Source organism: Staurois parvus, unplaced genomic scaffold, assembly GCF_062004578.1.
Source record: "Staurois parvus isolate SC_StPar_1 unplaced genomic scaffold, SC_StPar_1.0 ptg000970l, whole genome shotgun sequence".
NCBI lineage: Eukaryota > Metazoa > Chordata > Amphibia > Anura > Ranidae > Staurois > Staurois parvus.
The window spans coordinates 52353-74117 of NW_028318766.1; positions in this window are offsets into that span (position 1 = coordinate 52353).

A 21765-nucleotide genomic window follows, 5' to 3' on the forward strand; every position below is an offset into this window, starting at 1 on the left:
TATCTCATAAAAGTGCAATTGTTGCAGGTTATATATTTACATCTTAAATAAAAAATAAATGTACAAGATGCCTATTGTTGCTTGATTAAAGAGGATGCACATGGAGGTCTCAGAGGCATGAAACAGTTCACTAAAGTACAAGTTAAAGGGTCAGTCTATCCACAACTGATAATAAAGGCTATAGATGGAACCTGGTAGGTTAAGGCAAGCACTGGCATCTTATGTCCTGAATAGACCAACAGTGGATTCTCCTCCCATAAGTCTCAGCTTAGCTTGTAAAATACAAAGATGTTAGAAATATGTGTGTCTTTTATGGTACTACTAGTTCTGATAGGTGTAGATCACCACTAGGGTGGAAGATCATGTGACCACAGTTCAGGGTAATCATATATGAGTGTTAGCACCTTCAAAAAAAATATAAAAATTAAAGATTGCTTTGCTTAAGAGTGGAAACCATTGTGTTTTCATTTTATGTGCCCTTAGTTCAGCCTAAACAAATATTACCCCACTATACTGTAACTTGAAGATAAGAACAGTTCTTTTCAAAAGAACAGTGTCTAAATTCATATAAAGGTAATATATTATTATACAGGATTTATATTGCGCCAACAGTTTGCGCAGCGCTTTACAATATAAGGGAGACAGTACAATTACAATACATTTCAGTACAGGAGGAATAGGAGGGCCCTGCTCGTGGAGCTTACAATCTAAAGGAAGGGGGAGGTGATACAAAAGGTGATACTGCGGGGGATGATCTGGCGGAGGTGATTCAAGTACAGTTCTTAGATGGAGGGCTGACCGGACATGCTGTGGTAGGGAGTTCCAGAGGATAGGAGAGGCTCTGGAGAAGTCCTGGAGGCGAGCGTGGGAGGAGGTGATGAGGGAGATAGAGAGGAGGATATCATGGGAGGAGGGGAGTGGGCAATTTGGGTGGTATCTGTGGATGAGGTTGGTGATGTAGCTAGGGGCAGTGTTGTGGATGGCTTTGTAAGCTGTGGTTAGTATTTTGAATTTTATACGTTGTGTTAGTGGAAACCAGTGGAGGGATTGGCAGAGAGGGGCAGCAGTTGTTGATCGGTTGGTAAGGTGTATGAGTCTAGCAGCAGCATTCATAATAGACTGAAGGGGGGATAGCCTGTGTAACGGTAGACCAGTGAGGAGGGAGTTGCAGTAATGGATGCGGGATATAACCAAGGCGTGGATAAGTTGTTTTGTGGTGTCATTGGTCAGGAAGGGGTGGATTTTGGAAATGTTCCGGAGGTTGAGGCAGCAGGATTTAGCCAGCGAGTGGATATGGGGTCCAAAGGAGAGGTCAAAGTCTAGGATTACGCCTAGCACCCTAGCATGAGGGGAAGGACCAATGGTTGTGCTGTTGATCTTAATGGTAAAGTCGGGAGTGGGGGATCGGGGAGGAGGAAATATTACAAGCTCAGTTTTTGAAAGACTGAGTTAAAGGTAGTGATGTGACATCCATGCTGATATGTCGCTTAGTAGATTTGTGATACGTGAGGAGATTGAGGGGGTGAGCTGGGGAGTGGAGAGTTAGATCTGGGTGTCATCAGCATAGAGATGGTATTGGAAGCCATGGGAGGTTATCAGTTGGCCCAGGGAGGAGGTATAAAGAGAGAAAAGGAGGGGCCCAAGAACAGAACCTTGGGGTACACCAACAGAAAGACGAAGCAAAGCGGAGGAGGAGAAGTTGTATGTGACACTGAAAGTGCGCTGAGAAAGATAAGAGGAGAACCAGGAGAGAGCAGAGTCACGGAGGCTGATGGAGTGGAGTTTACTGAGGAGGAGCGGGTGGTCGACTGTGTCAAAGGCAGCGGAAAGGTCAAGGAGTATGAGTATGGAGTAATGGCCGTTGGTTTTAGCAGTTAGTAGGTCATTAGTGAGTTTTAGTAGGGCAGTTTCTGTGGAATGTTGTGGGCGGAAGCCAGACTGTCGGGGATCAAGAAGGTTGTTGTCGATGAGGTGTTAAGAACTGCCTCAAGGCCATTGGCTGGGAAATTTGGCTCCTACCAATGTCTAATGTATCCTTGTACTCTTTCCATATAAATATAAAATAGTATTGGGGCTCTAAGGATTCATTTTAAATCAGGACAATGTATCCAGGGACAGGCATAACGTTTGTACAATCCATGTAGTTGCATTAAGGATCCCCTGGAACTGAGGGGCCGTTATACTATATTTGGGTTAAAGTGGCACAGGGACCCCCATCGGCTGTTAAATAGACAGTTCACTTCTAAAGAATCCGAGAAGTAGGAGGCATTCTTCATAATTACAAAGCAGGCTTCCTTCATTTTGTGCCTGACCAGCATACATACATAGCATATTATGAATTATGAGAAAGTTTAGTGTTATGGAAAAGTATATCTGTCTGTCTGTCTGTCTGTCTGTCTGTCTGTCTGTCTGTCTGTCTGTCTATCTATCTATCTATCTATCTATCTATCTATCTATCTATCTATCTATCCATCTATCTATCTGTCTATCTATGTGTATACACTTGGGAAGTAGTCAAGTGTTTTTGCCCAGGGGCCATTCGGTCAGTTGGTCCACCACTGGTTGTCTCTTATTAAAATGTCACATTACCCATCAGGACTTGGACACAAAACATTCAAGATCATCCCAAGAAAACCAAAGTATTCTCTTTCTCTGTCCCTAGACAAAATGAACATTAAAGTGACTCTAAAGGGGCGCATGCGTAGCAGGCTCCCAAGATGGCCGCTTAGCACAGAGGTGCCGAGGCCATCGCCATAGTAACCAGACTTCCCACACTGACAGACGGGACACTGGCACACTGGCTCGGGGGATATAAACCCCCTCACCCTCAGGAAGCATGCCTCAGCGCTGTACGTCTCTGGCATAGTCGTAGAGACTTATGGACGTTTACCCTGCCCGTGACACAAGGATCCAAGATGGCACCGGCACCATCACATGCGGGAGACCGGTCCCTGCTGAAGAACAAGCAGGCTATACACCGGATCTCAGGCTAGCAGTTCCACTCTACAATGGAGACCCAGGTGAGGCTTCTCCTTCTCTCTCACCCACAACCCATAGCCTAGCAAAATCGAGGTCCAGGATTGAGGGCCCTGTCAATTTTACCTCAATATTTCCAGATGTCAACTTATACTTCTACACTACTATTACAGTCCACCATTGAGGAATTCCCTGCTTCTGACCAACCGGTTGCTGAAGTGGCCATGAAAAATATGCTTCTTTCACTCAGGAAGACTTTCCATAGTGATATTACAAATGTAATCACCCCACTATCAAACACTATTTTTGACCATTCCAAACGCATGCAACATATAGAGTGCAAAACGGCTGGCATGTTTATGGCAAATAACACCATGGTAGACGCTCATGCGGATCATGAGAACGAAATTCTACAACTAAAAAACAAAATCGTGGACCTAGAAGATCGTTCTAGCAGAAATAACATACAATTTCGAGGCATTCCTGAATCAATCACTCCTGACACACTAATATATTATCTACAACAATTAATGTCATTCCCTCACTGGGTCCACTAGAGGCAGTGCTTGATAGAGCTCACAGAATTCCTAAATCTAACTTTCTAGAAGCCTCTACCCCTAGAGATGTTCTTGTCAGAGTCCATTTTTACCATATAAAAGAAAAGCTAATGATGGCGGTAAGAAACCCGTCAGCCTTTCCTGCCTCCCATGCAGGGGTCAAATTATATGACACTTCTCAAAAGAAAGAAGCTACTATCTATCATGAAAGCCTTACGGAACCGTGATATAGCGTACCAATGGGGCTTCCCCACCAAAATCTTCATACAAATTCAGGGCAAATCCTACATAGTCCGGAATCTGGAGCAAGGCATAGATCTCCTAAAAGAGTGGAATATTCTACCTGCTTACTGACTTAGACCGACTTCACGACAACCCCACCAAATGGAGGGTGACTGGACCTAAGTAACATATTTCAACAGATGGTCCCCTGACCAACCCTACACCATACATGCTGTTATAAAGCCTTGGTCCACTTTAGATGTATCCTACTCTATCTCGGCTGATACATGACAACAATCTATTGTCGCCATGTTTGCTACGAAGCCCCTGGATGGCAGTAGCCATGATGGCTACCCATGTTCCTTGCATTTTTTGCAAGTTTTTTTTACAAACGTTTCTCCCTGAAGTATTCATGCCTTTCTTCTAGTCAACCAAACTCCATACCATTAACCTACACTTTTGCCAAGTTCACCAACAGTACCTGCCTATGAATAACCTTCCATTCTATGATGCTCTCCACCGAAATGCCTGATGCAACCTATTACCGATACAATCCTATCAATCATTCCATCTCACAAGCTGGACAAAACGTATGCTACCAATTCAACTGACCACCCTGAGCCACTTCTGCACCATCATATACTCACAATATGTTTAAAGTAATTTCTCTCAATATCAGGGGACTAAATTCACCCTAAAAGAGATCTTCTCTGACAAAAGCAATCCATGCTCAACATGCGGATATCATTTTCATTCAAGAGACTCATTTTGCCTCTACTAAAACACCTATCTACCCAATCAAGAATTTTTCCACAAAATATCTGGTGTTACACCACAAAAAAAACAGCTTAGTCCTGACGGCTATTAAAAACTTGATTAACTTCCACTTTACCTCTGAATACAAAGAACCTCAAGGTCACTTCCTCATCCTGGTATGCCTTATCAACAACGTTCCCTATACACTTGTCAACTTATATGGTCTGAACTCTAACCTGATCTAATTTTTGCAAACATCTGATCACCAAAATCGATTCTATCAAGAAAGGCCGCCTGATTATAGGTGGAGACTTCAACATAGTAAGTAACATACAAATGGATTCATCTTCCGGCAAGAGACCCCTGAACCACAGCCTAAACCAATTTCTTCATATCAACGACTTTATGACATCTGCAGATGTCAGCACAGCTCAGAAAGGGATTACTCTTGCTTCTCTCCATCACGACGCTCATACTCAAGAATAGACTTCTTCCTCACGGACAAATGGACACTAAAATGCATCTCTTCCTCAACAATAGGGACTATTACGTGCTCCAACCATGCACCAGTTTCTATCTCTGTGGGCCCGCCTAATAGTTCAACAACTCCCAAACCATGGAGACTGAAGTCTTCCATACTATATGATCCAGCCCACAAGAAAGTCACAATGGAAGCACATGATCTTTTCTTTGAGACCAATAACACCCCAGACGTGTCGATACAAACCATATGGGATACTTATAAAGCTTTCATGAGAGGGATTCTTATTAAATGCCCAAATAACCACCCATAGGAGGCACCAGGTAGAAGAGATACTATCCTCTATCAAAATGAAAGAGGTTCTAAACAAATCCAACCTGACTGAGTCCAACTCTTCCTCATTACTAGCTGACAGAGAGAAATTTTCTAGCAAAATCAATCAAACAACAACGCCTTAAAACCAAAATCCAAACAATTCGATCTCCAAAATCCAATTCCCCTGTCTCAAACCCATAGCTAACTCTTTTGCGGATTTCTATCTATCCCTCTATAACCTAAAAGAAGACAAGGAGACCCCACAACCATCTCCGGAAGTCATACAAGCTTTCTTACATTCGATTAAACTTCCAGTCCTGTCTCCTACTCAGTTACAAAATACACCAAAGAACTCCAAAATTCTTCTCTCCAAATATTTCCCTTTCATTTGGGCGGAACACTCTATTCCCTATTTAGGGATCAATATCTCCGCCTCAACATCACACCTCTATGATCTAAATCACAAAGTATTTTTACACTCTCTCCCCCAAGAACTCCAATCCTTTCGAACATTTGGATTATCTAAATTGGGGCGTATACACCAATAACCTACTAATCTGCCCCTATCACAGAGGAGGAGCCAACCTCCCGCACTTATACACTTACTATCTAGCGGCGCTCCTTGATCAGACCTACTATTGGTACCACCCAACCAGGGCAAAAAACATGGACCAGCATAGAACTTACATTGTTTCACCCTTTCACTCCACAGACTCTTCTGCTTTTACGTTCTATTACCACCAGACACTTCTCACACATGCATCCCTGCATCAAGGCCTCCTTAGAAGCCTGGTCAACCCTTGTATCATACACATTCCCAACTTCCAAATCCATATCCACTCCCCTTAATGTTCTTCACTTTCTTTTTTTTTTTTTTTTTAAATATAAATAGACATTTATAACATTTCTACATTTCCCCTTCTAAAAACTCTTTTCTTTCCCATCCCACCCCCACCCTTCCCGCCCCTCCTCCCCCCCTCCCCCTCTGCAGACTCTAGCCCATTCTAATCTCTCGAGGCTTATTAATTTTTATCTAACTTCCTAGTTCATAGTTTCCTATAATTCTCTTTCAATCCTGCTTTTTCCCACTTTTCCCATCTCTTATAATAAACTCCCATCCTATCTTCCTGCATATGGTATGATCTTTCCATTCTACCTATCTGGTTTACTCTATTAATCCAGTCTTCCTCCTTCGGTATCTCAGATTTCTGCCAGAACTTAGGTATCAAGGCACACACTTATAATTAATCTCAACCTCTCTCATACTAACATTCTCGTGTATCAATCTGAACATCTTTCTCTGTTTGTCCTCGTCAAACCTTACTTCCATATCCCTTTCCCATTTTGTTATAAAAATACCGTGCCTCCCATCCCTTCGTGTATCTAACAGCCTTTCAAACATATTCCACTCCTGTTTTAATCTCAGGGGTTTCGGGAGATTTCCAATAAAACATTTCAATTGATGATATTTCCACTCATCTATTCTAGTAAAGATATCTCCCTTCTTCTCTATTAAATCTTTAAGTGATCTCAATTCCCCCTCCACCAGAACATCTCTCAGTTGGGTATCCTCCTTTCTAAACCATCTCCCTGATATCTTATCCTTTCCCGGGGGAAAGTACTCAGTATTTGTGAGAGGCATTAGTATAGAATTAAATTCCCATTTCATGTTTTTGTGTAAGTTGTCCCAAACCCTTAAAACATTTAAAGTGTAAACACTTGTGCTTTCTTTAATTCCTCTAAACTGTGCTGGAACCCATATCATCTGACTCAATCTAATTCCACTAAGATCATTTTCAATTGTTACCCAACTTTTCCCCTTATGGTTAAATGTCCAGTCATATATTCTTGCTAAGACCACTGCTTTATAATATCTCTTGACATCTGGCAGGCCCAATCCCCCTTTCTCTTTAGTCCTACTCAATGTTTCATATGCTATTCTAGGTTTTTTATTCTTCCATATGTATCTTGTTAACATTTTTTTTATTATCTTAAAGAAGGGCTCTGGAATTTTAATTGGTACCATTTGAAATCTATACAATATTTTAGGCATAATTACCATTTTGACTAGGTTTATACGTCCTATCCAGGATGGGTTTCCTCCTTCTAGTGTTTTTAAATCTTCCCTGATCTCGTTTATCAAACAAATATAGTTTAATCTATACAAATGCTTAGATGAGGCAGTGAGTTTTATTCCTAGGTATTTTATCTCTTTTTCTCTCCATATAAAGGGAAATTCTTTTTGTAGTTTTTCTTTTTCATTCTTTGATATATTAATATTCAAGATCTCTGTTTTCGTTGGATTAATTTTTAGATTTGATAGTTCACCGTACTTCTTCAGAATCTTCATTATATTTGGGAGAGTTATTCGGGGATTCCCCACATAGAACAATAAGTCGTCTGCAAAGGCCGCTACTCTATGTTCTATAGTTTCTATCTGAATTCCCTTTACCGCTCCACTGTTCCTTATTGTTGACAACAGAGGTTTGAGTGACAATACATATAGTAAAGGGGACAGTGGGCAGCCCTGTCTTGTTCCATTAGACATTCCAATGGGTTCTGATCTCTCCCCATTTACCGTGATGATTGCAGTAGGCTCCTTATATAATTTACTTATCCACTCACGCATTCTATCACCTATCCCCAGCGCTTTTAAATTATCCATCATAAAGCCCCAGTCCACTCTATCAAATGCCTTCTCTGCATCAATTGACAAGAGCACCACCGGGTCTTTCCCTTTTCTACTTTTCTGAATAAGCATCAGAGTTCTCAAGCTGTTATCTCTTCCCTCTCTCCCTGGTACGAAGCCCACCTGATCTCCATGGATCCATTCAGGCATTAGATCTTTCAACCTGTTTGCTAAAACCTTTGCGTACAGTTTGGTATCTGTGTTCAATAATGAAATAGGTCTATAGCTGGAGCACTGAGATGGGTCTTTTCCCTCCTTGTGAATAAGTACTACATGGGCCTGTAAGGATTCTCTCCTCACCTCCATCCCACCTCCCAGAGCATTCATATACTTCTCCAGCTTGGGTAACAGCACTTCACTAAATTTCTTATAGTACTTAACTGTATAGCCATCCGGGCCTGGGCTTTCCCCCCCCCCTGTGCTTCTTAATGCTGTTTTAATTTCTTCCTGGGTAATTTCCACGTCCAAGGAGTTCAACTGTGCTTCACTTAGTTTTGGTAATCCCGCGTTTTTTAAATATATCATCTTTTTTTCATTGATTCCCTCTTGAGCTTCTTTTAGAGGACCTTGGTGACTAATATTATATAGCTTTCTGTAATACTCCGTAAACACTTTAATAATCTCTTTAGTTGAGTGAGTCAACTCCCCCTTAGGACTTTTTATCTTTTCTATATAGTTCCTATTTTTCTTTTTATTCAAAGCTCTCATTAGATATTTTCCTGGTCTATCTCCCCATCTATATCTCTCATTTAAAACCCTGTTGTATACTCTTCTCTTCTCCTCATCCATCAACCTCTCTAGCTCATCTTTTTTATCCATCAACTTCTGTCTTGTATCTTTTGTTATTTTCTTTTTATGGATCTGCTCCAGGTCCAGTATTTCTTTTAGAAGCCCACTGACCCTCTCTCTTCGTTCTTTTTTCTTCCTTGCTCCTGCCGCAATCAAGATTCCTCTTATAAATACCTTGTGACTTTCCCAGACTGTAGCTATCGATACTTCCTCTGTTTCGTTCTCCTTTCGTCCCTCCACCCCAACTCCCATCCCCCCCTCCCCCCATCCCTCATTCTTTTTTTTCCCCCTACCCATTTTTAGGCTTGAATACTTGAATAAATCATTTGTGGATCTATTTCCACCACTGATTTAATGCTTTGGGCGTAAGCTCCACCCATGGCCGGCTAGCCTCTTCTACGACCTCCCCAGATCCCCTCTCTCTATCCACAGGAGAATATAAAAATCTTTACTTCCCTTCTCAACCGAAGCTCCCGAGGGATTACCATTTCAACAAAGGTGGGACCTGGGGGGTCGAGAGAGATAGAAGAGAGAAAAAAAAAAAAACATAATAAATATATTTTTCTCAATTTTCCCTCCCCTCTCTCCCCACCCCCGGGCCTCCCCTCCCCCCGACCCGCTGCCAGTCCTCTTTTCTTGTATCTTCTGTTTCCCTTCTTTCTTTTTCTTCTTCTTCCCACCCCACTATCGCCATTCTTTGCAGTTTCAGTCTGTCACAAAAATCCCTCAGTTCCTCCGGGAATCTCAAATATGCTGTTACGCCATTTTTCCAGCCAATTAAACAAGCTGGGGTACCCCATCTATACTGGACGTTCTGTTTTCTCATTTGTTCCAACAAGGGTCTCAGGGTTCTCCTTCTCCATAGGGTCTCTGGTGTTAGGTCCGCATAAATTTGGATATTTAAGTCTCCATACTTAATTAATAATCTTCCTCCATATCTCATTTTTGACCCCAAATTTTTGGAACTGGACCACTGTATCTCTTGATCTTTCCTTCTCCGCAACTTGATTAAACTTTCCTATTCTAAACACTCCATCCAGTTTAATCCCGTCTGTTTCAGGTCTGTCTCTTATGGAGTTTAGAATTTTTACCACTAGGTCATATAGTGATTCCCCTTTTACTTGCTCTGGAATTCCTCGAACTCTAAGGTTACATCTTCTTTCTTTATTTTCTTGAACTTCCATCCTATAGAGCAATTTTTTCTGGGTATTCTCCAAGTAAGTTATTTTTTTCTCTAGATTATCTATGGTTTGGGCCTGGTTTTTAACTTTTTCCTCTGTTTCTTCCACTCTCGATAGCAGGTGTCCTGAATCATTCCACACAACTGTCATTTCATGTTTTATCATTTTTTCCAAGTTTTGAAACATTTCTATCATCTCCTTTTTGTTTGGTGCTTGTAGTTCACCGTCTAATTCTTTTTTTTCCAAGCCCTCTGTTGTTAGGTGGCTACAGCTACTATTCATACCCATTGATAATCTAGGACTATTTCCCCGAGAAATGTCCATTTCCCCTTTTGCGCTTGCACCTTGGGCCCTATCTGGCGTAATATTTCCTTGCGATGTAAATTTCTTTATCGTACCTGTTTGAGACCCTTTGAGCCCTGTTCCCTTAGGGCCTTTGTTCTTCATGTCCTCTAAATCTCTGATTTCTTCTCTTATTCTCAAGATGAAATTACATCAGTCCTTTAATTTGTACACCAGACAAAGCCTGCTGTTTTCCCTTATATTTTTACTCTCCTAGGACACCTGGAGCTCTTCTCAACTTCTCTTTCTTAGCCCAGGGAATCCTCCCCTCTTCTCCTTCACCCCTAGATCTCCTATATCACTCGGGGTTCCCCCATACGATACGCCCCCAACAGCTCTCACTCACCCTTCTTCTTCTCCAAGCAGTGGCTCCGAGCTTAAGATGTAAGGCTTTCGCAGCAACTCAGTCCTAGGGGGGATTCCTCTGGGTTTCACTCCTCTCCTCCTGCCCTTTGTCCAAGATCTTTCACACGAAAGCGGGGTATCTCTCTTCACTCTGTTGGGTCACTCAGACCCTGGATCGATCAGCTGGCCGGGGGGTTTGATCATATGTAATATCGGGACGCCGGCCGGTTTCTTCCTTCTCCCAGAGATGCTCCGGGGCTGGTCACGTGCTCCCACCACGTCACCTCGCCCCTCAGCCTCCTGGATCTCTCCCCCGTTCGGCGCCGGGCAGACCAGCGCGTCACTGCCACCTCCGCCCTGGTCTCATCTCTGGCTCTCTCTCCTCTCCTCCGCCGTCCGACAGACTCCGGTGAGTCAGATTTCCGAGTCCTGCTCTCGATGGTCACTAGGGAGGTCGAGTAGCGGCGCTTAGCAGGGAGCTATTGCCGCACGCTCCCCACAGCCGCCATGTTCAGGCTGAATGTTCTTCACTTTCTAATCTCCGACATTAACTTAACTAATTGGGAAAAAGCAGGTATCCATTCCTTATCTGACCTATATAGAGAACAAGGCTTGGCTCCCTTCCATCTTCCCCAAAACAAATTCTCATTACCCGCCAGTGAGAGATTTAACTACATCAGAATCACACACTGCCTAAATAGTGAAAAAATCCATTGCAACTGTTTCTCTTCCTTGACAAAACCAAACATCAAGGCAACGGGATATCATTATTTTACTCTCTCCTGATAGATTTATTACCCCACTCCAAAACATCATCTCTAAAAAATTGGAAATTTCACCTGCCTCAACCCATCTCAGACCAGATGTGGTATAAGGCCTTTAAAATGACTTACAAAGCTTCCCATTGTGCCTCTCACTGGGAATTGTATCTTACATTATTGCACCAGTGGTATTTGGCCCCAGTTCGTCTATCCAAACTGTATTCTACCTGCTCGTCACTGTGCTGGAGGCAATGCGGAGAGATAGGTTCTCTCTTCCACATAATATGGTCCTGTAAATCAATAACATAATTTTGGAACAGTGTCTTCAAAGTGATTTCTGAAATAATAGGAAATGTAATAAAACCAGACCCAGCATTAGCCTTGTTCCATATTGGTCTGGACAAGTTCCCTCCGGAAGTACGTATAGTTATCATTCACATTCTATATGCAGCAAAGACCAATATAATCAGATTATGAAAATCGATAGTAATACCATTCCTTTCTAGGGTGATCCAAGATCTGAATACTCAACAGGGACAGACTGACAATTCATGGGGCCCCTGGGCAATAGGAAATCATGGGGCCTCTGTGTCCTTACCCACACTCAAACCACACCCAAAAAAGCCTACGAAAGGTACCAGGGACATCTCATGGGGCCCCCTACTGACCCCAGGCCCTTGGGCAGTGCCCGGGTGCCCGAATAGTCAGTCTTCCCCTGATACCCAATGTGACATGGATAAAAGATTTTCACTGTCTCAGCTCTCCAATCCCAAATTCCGTAACTCTTGGGCTTCATGGTTATGCAATCCTTGATGTAAAGTACAAGATTGATAGTTTCATAAGTTGGAGTAAAATTTGAAATTACATTGACTGGTCTAGTTTGTTTGTTAAATCTCTGCCCTTTTTGTTTCCTTCTCCTCCCCCACCCTGCCCCTTCCCTCCCCCACTTTCCTTATGGTTCCTAGTGTACATGACTTTAGTAATTCCACCTTTATCTTCTACTGATCCTTTTATTGGACCAAGATTGTACAGATTGTATAATGACTATTGCCTTACATACCTGTATAGCTGTGAACCTGTGTCTCTTGTTATGTAACTTGTAAAATTCAATAAAAGTTGAATATAAAGTGACTGTAAGGGCTCAAGGTCAAGCTCGCTCTGGGGTCACTTGGCTGGGGGGGCGGGGCACTGGTGGTTCACCCAAGAAGAGGAGGATCAGAGATGCTCTGTGCAAAACCACGCACGTAAGTGTAAAATGTTTATTATTTTTAAACAAAACTTTAAAACAATTGTCTTTAATTTCACTTTTACCTTTTTGCTGCCAGGCCCTGCTCTCTATTTTGCACCTCGGGTGACCTGACCTGATGTGATATTTGCAATTTTCACATTTTTAATCATTTTTAAAAAGAACAAATAACCAAAACTGCAAAATAAAATGTGGTGTTTACTTTTCAGCAGATACAGACAGTTACCCTCCCGCTGGCAGTGCACAATCATGTCACCTTTAGTCACCACTTGGATTGCAATAGCTTAGTAAGGAACCATGAACCAGGCAGAGACAGAAAGTGCAGTTACTGTAAAATCACACCTTTAATGAACTAGCAAAAATAATACACTTCAGGAATGCAGTTAAAACAGAAGTCAGGGTCTGGATGCCATAGCTGGTAATCAGATGAGCCAGGATCAGGAAACTAGAAGTCAGTGTAGTCAGAAACCAAAAATCAGGAACAGAAAGCAGAAGAGAAGTCAGTCAGACCAAGTTGTAGGCAAGAACACACTGAAGCACAGAGCACACAAAGGCAAGGAGGAAATCAGCTAAGTTGCTAAAATAGCAAAAATGGTTGGCTATAGACTTGACAACTAATGAGACAGGTAATGGTATCCAGGTGAATCACTGTGAAAATGAGTGGCTGGTAATTATCTCACAGCTGAGCAGCCATTTTTTCTTCTGCTTCAGATTCAAGGACTGCCGCCATTTTTTAAAATTCTGTTGACCACAGGCACTGGCCATATTTTCCTACTGATGACCAGCAGTAAAGAGACACATTCTATGACACATTCTGCAAACTGATTCACCTTGTAAATTGTGTTCTACAAAAGAAAGTGTCTACTGCAGTACATTGCATACTCCTGACCAAAGTGTTTATTGTCTCAACAGTTGCTGGTTGCTTAGGTAGTTTCTGGCTATTTTTATGAGGTTTTTTTTTGAAGGTAGATTCTTTGCCATATTCCGTTTTATTTAGATTTGGTCCTTTAGGTTGTAAGTGTCTATGAAACCCTCATGCGTGGTACACTAGCTAAGAGGTACAGTATTTTGTGGACACAAAGAACATGGAATATACCGATCAGCCATAACTTTGTGACAACTGACATGTAAAGTGAATAACATTGATTACAGTATTTCATTACAATGACATCTGAAGGTCAGTAGGATATATTAGGAAGCAAGTAAACATATTGTCCCTGAAGTTGACATGCTGAAAGCAGAAAAAATGGGCTTTGCAGTTTGTTGCGTATGGAGCTGCGTAGCCGCAGACCAGTTAGGGTGCCTATGCTGACCTGTGTTCACAGCCAAAAGTGGCTCTTGAGCATCAGAACTGGACCACGGAGCAAAGGAAGAAGGTGGCCTGGTCTGATAAATTCAAGAATGGCTTGAGGGACACAACACAACAACGAGTTACAAGTATTGGCTTGGCCTCCAAATTCTCCAAATCTCAACCCAATTGAGGATCTGTGGAATGTATTAAAAATACAAGTCCAATCCATGAAGGTCCCATCTCACAACTTACAGTACTTAAAGTGTCTGCTATTGACTGCTTGTTGCAAGATATCACAGCATACCTTCAGAGGTCTAGTGGCATCCATTCCTCGATGGTCCAGGGCTGTTTTCGTGACAAAAGGGGCACCTATTCAATATTAGGTAGGTGGTCATAATCGGGTATGTGTGCAGCACATACTGTAAATAGGCTTAAACTATATTTAACCATGGTTCTTTAGACCACACTCAGTATCCAATACAATTTGGCCACACCCATTTTTCTCATTAGCTACACCCACTTTCTTTTCACAGCATGTTTTTTTCTTTACAGATTGTCTCTCTTTCTCAACTTCTGATCTTATGATGTATTGCACAGTGGTGGACAGATGGGGCCTGCGAAAAACTGGAAGGAGACTCCACATACACTATATTGCCAAAAGTATTGGCACGCACATGTACTTTAGTGGCATCCCAGTCTTAGTCCGTAGGGTTCAATATTGAGTTTGCCCACTCTTTGCAGCTATAACAGCTTCAACTCTTCTGGGAAAGCTGTCCACAAGGTTTAGGAGTGTGTCTATGGGAATGTTTCACCATTCTCCCAGAAGCGCATTTGTGAAGTCAGGCACTGATGTCGGACGAGAAGGCCTGGCTCACAGTCTCCGCTCTAATTCATCCAAAAAGGTGTTCTATGGGGTTAAGGTCAGGACTGTGTGCAGGCCAATCAAGTTCCTCCACCCCAAACTCGTTCATCCATGTCTTTATGGATCTTGCTCTGTGCACTAGTTCGCAGTCATGTTGGAACAGGAAGGAGCCATCCCCAAACTGTTCCCACAAAGATGGGAGCATGAAATTGTCCAAAATGTTTTGGTATGCTGATGCCTTAAGAGTTCCCGTCACTGTAACTAAGGGGCCAAGCCCAACCCCTGAAATACAACCCCAGACCGTAATCCCCCCTCCACCAAACTGTACACTGGGTACAATGCAATCAGGCAAGTACCGTTCTCCTGGCAACCCCTTAATCCAGACACTTCCAGCAGATTTCCAGACAGAGAAGCATGATTCATAATTCCAGAGAACACTTCACTGCTCTAGAGTCCAGTGGCAGTGTGTTTTACACCACTGCATCCGACGCTTTGCATTGCACTTGGTGATATAAGGCTTGGATGCAGCTGCTCGGCCATGGAAACCCATTACATGAAGGTCTCTATGCACTGTTGTTGTGCTAATCTGAAGACCACATGAAGTTTGGAGGTCTTTAGCTATTGACTCTGCAGACAGCTGGCGACTTCTGTGCACTGTGCACTTCAGCATGCGCTGATCCCGCTCTGTCATGTTACGTGACCTACCACTTGATTGCTGAGTTGCTGTTGTTCCCAGTTGCTTCCACTTTGTTATAATCCTACTAACAGTTGAGCATGGAATATTTAGTAGCAAGGAGATGTCATGGATGGACTCATTGCACAGGTGGCAACCTATCACAGTACCATACTTAAATTCACTGAGCTCCTGAAAGCGACCCATTCTTTCACAGATGTTTGTAGAAGCAGTCTGCATGCCTGGGTGCTTGGTTTTATACACCTGTGGCCAAGGAGGTGATCGGAACACCTGAACCCATTGATGTGGAAGGGGGTCTCAATACTTTTGGCAATATAGTGTATGTAAAATCCAAATATGGCTGCCACTTTATAAATATATTATTACAAAGCATAACTGGAAAATTAAAACTGAACTGCATAGTGGTGGGCAATAGCACAGTGAATGGGTTGGTGATACAAAAAGCAGAAACAGGCACTATATATATAAACAGAGATCCTCCTGCGCAAAAGGGAAATAGCCCTACTGTAAGCTGCCAACACTTAATCTGTTACCCAAACAGTGAAAATATCAAAATTACATAAATAGTGCAGCGCTCAAAACTAACTTATATACACAAATAACTGTGCTCACATACAATGGTGATACACATATAGTGAAATGACCTCAATTATAAGTGCCACTTAATGATGATCTAAGGTGCCCACATAATCACACAAATATATGTAAAACGCATATAAACAACGTATGAAAACGCATATAAAAAAGTCCTCACTGGAAAATAATTTTAAATAATTTAAAAAGTGCTCCAAGTGTGGTGATGTAACCACACTTAATTAGATTTATCCTCAAAAAATCAAACACAAACAAAATTGTCCATAAATACTAGTGGCAAACACATGCAAAGTGCATAAAAGTGCAAAAAATGCAAAAAAATTTGTGCAAAACAAATGTGTCCTTATTCCACAGCAGTGCAACTCTTCCCCTCCTACGGCTAGATTGCCTCCTCACCTCCTTACATTGACCCCTAAGGGCCACACAGCATTCAGGATCTCTCTGGATCCTTATCCCCTGGAGATCAGCACTTCTCCTGCCGTCCTGGATCACTTTGAGGGTATTTCGATTACCCCCACTCAGAAGCTTCTATAGGATGATTACTCACCATCCAGTGAGCAAGAAAGAAAGAGATCCTCTAAGTGCAGTATTTTAGAGCCAAAAAACACTTTAATGACAGTGTTTAAAAGACATATAGCCACTCACATATTTTCATATTCCTCTTGACTCGACATGTGGGTGTGCTGCATGTAATCAGAAGGACTTCCTGGGTATACCAAGATGGCGGTTGGCGCCGGAAGTGCGTCACCGCGTACCGGAAGTTTTGGCGTGCTAGCGTGGCACGCTAGCACGCCAAAACTTCCGGTACGCGGTGACGCACTTCCGGCGCCAACCGCCATCTTGGTATACCCAGGAAGTCCTTCTGATTACATGCAGCACACCCACATGTCGAGTCAAGAGGAATATGAAAATATGTGAGTGGCTATATGTCTTTTAAACACTGTCATTAAAGTGTTTTTTGGCTCTAAAATACTGCACTTAGAGGATCTCTTTCTTTCTTGCTCACTGGATGGTGAGTAATCATCCTATAGAAGCTTCTGAGTGGGGGTAATCGAAATACCCTCAAAGTGATCCAGGACGGCAGGAGAAGTGCTGATCTCCAGGGGATAAGGATCCAGAGAGATCCTGAATGCTGTGTGGCCCTTAGGGATCAATGTAAGGAGGTGAGGAGGCAATCTAGCCGTAGGAGGGGAAGAGTTGCACTGCTGTGGAATAAGGACACATTTGTTTTGCACAAATTTTTTTGCATTTTTTGCACTTTTATGCACTTTGCATGTGTTTGCCACTAGTATTTATGGACAATTTTGTTTGTGTTTGATTTTTTGAGGATAAATCTAATTAAGTGTGGTTACATCACCACACTTGGAGCACTTTTTAAATTATTTAAAATTATTTTCCAGTGAGGACTTTTTTATATGCGTTTTCATACGTTGTTTATATGCGTTTTACATATATTTGTGTGATTATGTGGGCACCTTAGATCATCATTAAGTGGCACTTATAATTGAGGTCATTTCACTATATGTGTATCACCATTGTATGTGAGCACAGTTATTTGTGTATATAAGTTAGTTTTGAGCGCTGCACTATTTATGTAATTTTAGGCACTATATATAGTATCTAATGTCTGAATATGGCTGCCCCCGCATTCATATATTATAAAAGAGTACATATATAATAAAAAGTACTCATAAAAATTGTTTTTACAAAGTTGGAACACACTGGCTCACTAACACTATTGACATTAATTTTATCTAATTTACATTTCTAAAAAACATATATATATAATTTCCCTTTAAAAATATCACTTTAGGAAGCAAATGTATTAAAAAAATAAAATATTTTACGGTAGACTGTCTCAGGCACAGAGACAAGGGCAATGATGAATATGTCAGATATGTCTGATGTTCTAGACAAGAAGCAACAATAGGAAAAAGCTTGTGGTTGTAGGTAACAGGAAATGGTCATATTTGAGTAGAAGACTTTCTGTTACCACCTTGTTTTCCAGTTTTATTCTCTTTCTTTTGTATGCCTACTTTCTCTTTTTTTTTCCATAATACATTTTTATTTGGTTTTACAAATATAGTTACCAGAAAAAAAAAACAGTGAAAAGCTACACAATATCACAGTATAGATGCTGCGGTAAAGTTTAACAAAGAGAAAAAAGGAAATATTGAATAATTGCTAACAATCCTACTACGACCACGAAATAATCATTTTAGAGTATCCAAGAAAAGGTTAAACGTAATAATATCTTGGGTTACAGTTCTGAACCAGTTGGACCGGGGTTTCCAAGCTTTGTTAAATTTTGGTAATTCTATGGTTTAGGTAAGCTACAGATTTCTCATAGATGAAGTGGGTCTGGACTAGCTCAATGACTTCTTTTAGAGAAGGGGCTAAGTCTTTTTTCCAGCGTCTAGTAATGGTAAGTCTTGATGATAGAAGAACGTGTCACTAAGAGTCGATAATTATAAATATAGATACATATCCAATCCATTATAATGGATTGGATATGTATCTATATTTATATTCAGAATGGTTAGGGTAGGATCAAGTTGTTTTAATATCCCAGTAATTTCGAATATCATGTGGAAAACTTTATACCAATAGCGTCTAATTTTTTTACATGTCCATAATATATGTAACAGAGTACCAATCTGACCACAGTTTCTCCAGCATTGAGGACTATGTTGTTCTGAGGATTTGGCCATTTGGTAAGGAGTTAGATACCATCTTGTGGACATTTTGTGCGTTAGCTCACAAAGATTAACACATCTAGTAGCTGAAAACACATTCTCACTGCTCATTAGAGATTTCAGTCTCTAAGTCTTTTTCCCACTTGATCAAGGGAGTAGTCTTGTTAAATTCTGATTTACATTGTAGAAGGTTATAAAATAGGGTTATACCACCTGATTTAGGATTAGCGGAGCTATAGAACTGTAAAGATACTTTAGGTATATACTGTATATTGTTTTTATTGGATGTTTTGATAGGCAATGACTGATGTGTGCATAGGTTGATTTTTCAGAAGGGAGGAGGTTAAATTATTTCATAAGGAATTCAAAATTTTTATGTAGTTTTTAACACAAATATCTTGTATTGTGCGTATGCCATTATGTTTCCAATTCGAGATATCTATGCTAGGCATTATGACTTCTAAGGCTGTTATATGTATAGGAAGAGGACTTATTCGGAGAGGATATAGGCATGGAGCTTAAGGATTTCTAGGCTTCAATTGAGGCTGGTACAGTTGGTGTAGTTTTACTAGTGGAAATCCTTTGCCACGAGCCCGCTAGTAGTATGGCGTTTAAATCTGTAGCAGAGACTAGAGTTTTTTCAATGTCACCCCATTTTGTATCATCTTCCACTATAAAAAGTTGGTCTAATAATGATGCTTTGTGATAGTCCCTAATGTCAACAAATCCCATTCCTCCTTTTTTTTGGTGTTTGATTAATATATTATGTGAGCATCTAGGTCTCATATATCACCAGACGTATTTAGTAAGCATAGATTGTAGTTTTGTTAGATATGAAGATTTAATTGGGATTGGAATTGATCTAAATAGATGTAACGGAACTGACCCAGACTGCACTTGAGTGCTTCCGTTAGAATACCGCTTCCCCGTCCGAACACAGACAACAGACACCACAGCCGACCATACAACACTAGACAACACCAGTCTGTCTGAACATGGAACTCTTTATTGTAAACTCAAACTGGCTTTTTATACAATACACACTGAGACTGATCACATGATCATATGCAAACGCAGCTCTATACAGAAACAGACTTAACACTCTAAACAGTAAGTTAATTAGGTTAGCTAGCTGGGTGACCTAAACAAAAGGTGAATGGGAATTCACACCTAGACAATGGGTTGATGAATTAGGATCTTACTACAGAGCAGATGGTCCAGCTCCTACACTGGAGTAGAGGAGAGGCCAGGTCTCCCAACCTCTGCAAAGTAAGCTGGATTCCATGAGCCCCCCCACCCAAAATGACTCCCGTCACAATAGATATAAAATATGTGGCAGGGGGCGTGTCCAAGATGGCGACCGGACAAGTCGCATGACCTGGAGCTCCGGCGGCTCGCTCTGTAATCCACTGGCATCCAGGTCGTATAAGAGGGTAGGGTCGAGCGGGTTACTCACCCGTCCCTGCTACATTGCGGCCGGGCAGCCGGAGGCACTTTTGGAGCCGTCCTGGGGTGGCGATCTGGTGCGGCCTGTTGCGGCCGAGTGGAGCCGCGGAGCCCTCTGGCGCATGACGGGCCGGTCAGCGGTGGTGTGACGGTGGGTGCAGGATCTGGAAGGGGGAGGACTGATAACCCCTCTTCCCGCTCGTTCTGTGGTCTGTGGTCTGCTGCCTGTCATCCCTCCGAGCCGTTCTGGGGTGGCGATCTGGTGCGGCCTGTTGCGGCCGAGTGGAGCTGCGGAGCCCTCTGGCGCGCGACGGGCCGGTCAGCGGTGGTGTGACGGTGGGTGCAGGATCAGGAAGGGGGAGGACTGATAACCCCCCCTCCCGCCCGTTCTGTGGTCTGCTGCCAGTCATCCCTCCGTGCCTGTCAGGACGTCCTGGAGGAGCATCCTGATCACCTTCCCTCCCCCCCATATGGGATACAGGGGTGGCGAGGATTAGTGCGGCCTAGTGGGCCCAGGACCTTTCCCACCCTACACAGGCTGGCTGCAATCACACCCAAAGGAGGATCACTTGCCAAGCTCACATACCTCATCCCTCAGACAACTACCAGCATTCCAGGGTCCATCGAGACATCCCCCACACAAACCCAGGGAACACAGGCTTATTGCGGAGACCTTGCTACAGCCCATAAAGAAGGAAGCTGTGCTGAGATTAGGCCTACGGTTGTTACATCACCCACAGATTCATATACAGGGAAGGCAGCAATAGTCACTGCATTTCCACGGCAAAATAAGTGTCTTCCTTGTCTCGCCTTTAATCTCAAGCACGCGGAGACGTACAGTACAACTTAGGGCTTGTTTTCCACTATCTATCCCTATTTTCACTTTCCAGTTTTGGGGGACACAGTCTGACCCCAGAGAAAATGGTAATATAATTCCTTGAGCCTTGACACACGTAGGTGGGGCTACGCAATCAGAATCAAGACTCGCCGCCGACATGGGGAAAGCAGATAAGAAGGCTGTCACTCCTCGCTCCAGATCCCCTCGCCGTACAGGTGGTCCGGCTAATCGCAGCATTCCGGAATTATTTCGATCTCACACTCCGGATCACGCAGATTCATCCGCCCTTGCCTCCCCATTGCATTCGCCTGCAAAGGAGTCCTCTTCTCAGCCTTTGAGCTTGGCGGCAGCTGCCGCAGCGGGTCGTTCTGAACCTGCTCACCTCACCATAGGGGACTTGAAAGCAGTTGCGTCGGATATCAAAGAGTCTCTTTCCGTGGCAATAGCTGAGCTACACATTGACTTACAGGCAGTAGCCTATAGGCTGGACTTGGTAGAAGATAAAGTTAATTTGCAAGGCCTTGCTATCCATGATATGCGTAAGCAGGTTGACACACACACCATGCACCTAAGAGAACTCGATCGTCACATCGAAGATTTGGATAATAGGGGAAGAAGACACAATTTAAGGGTGCGCGGTGTACCAGAAGCAATTGAGCCTAGCCACCTTACCCAAGCTCTTCT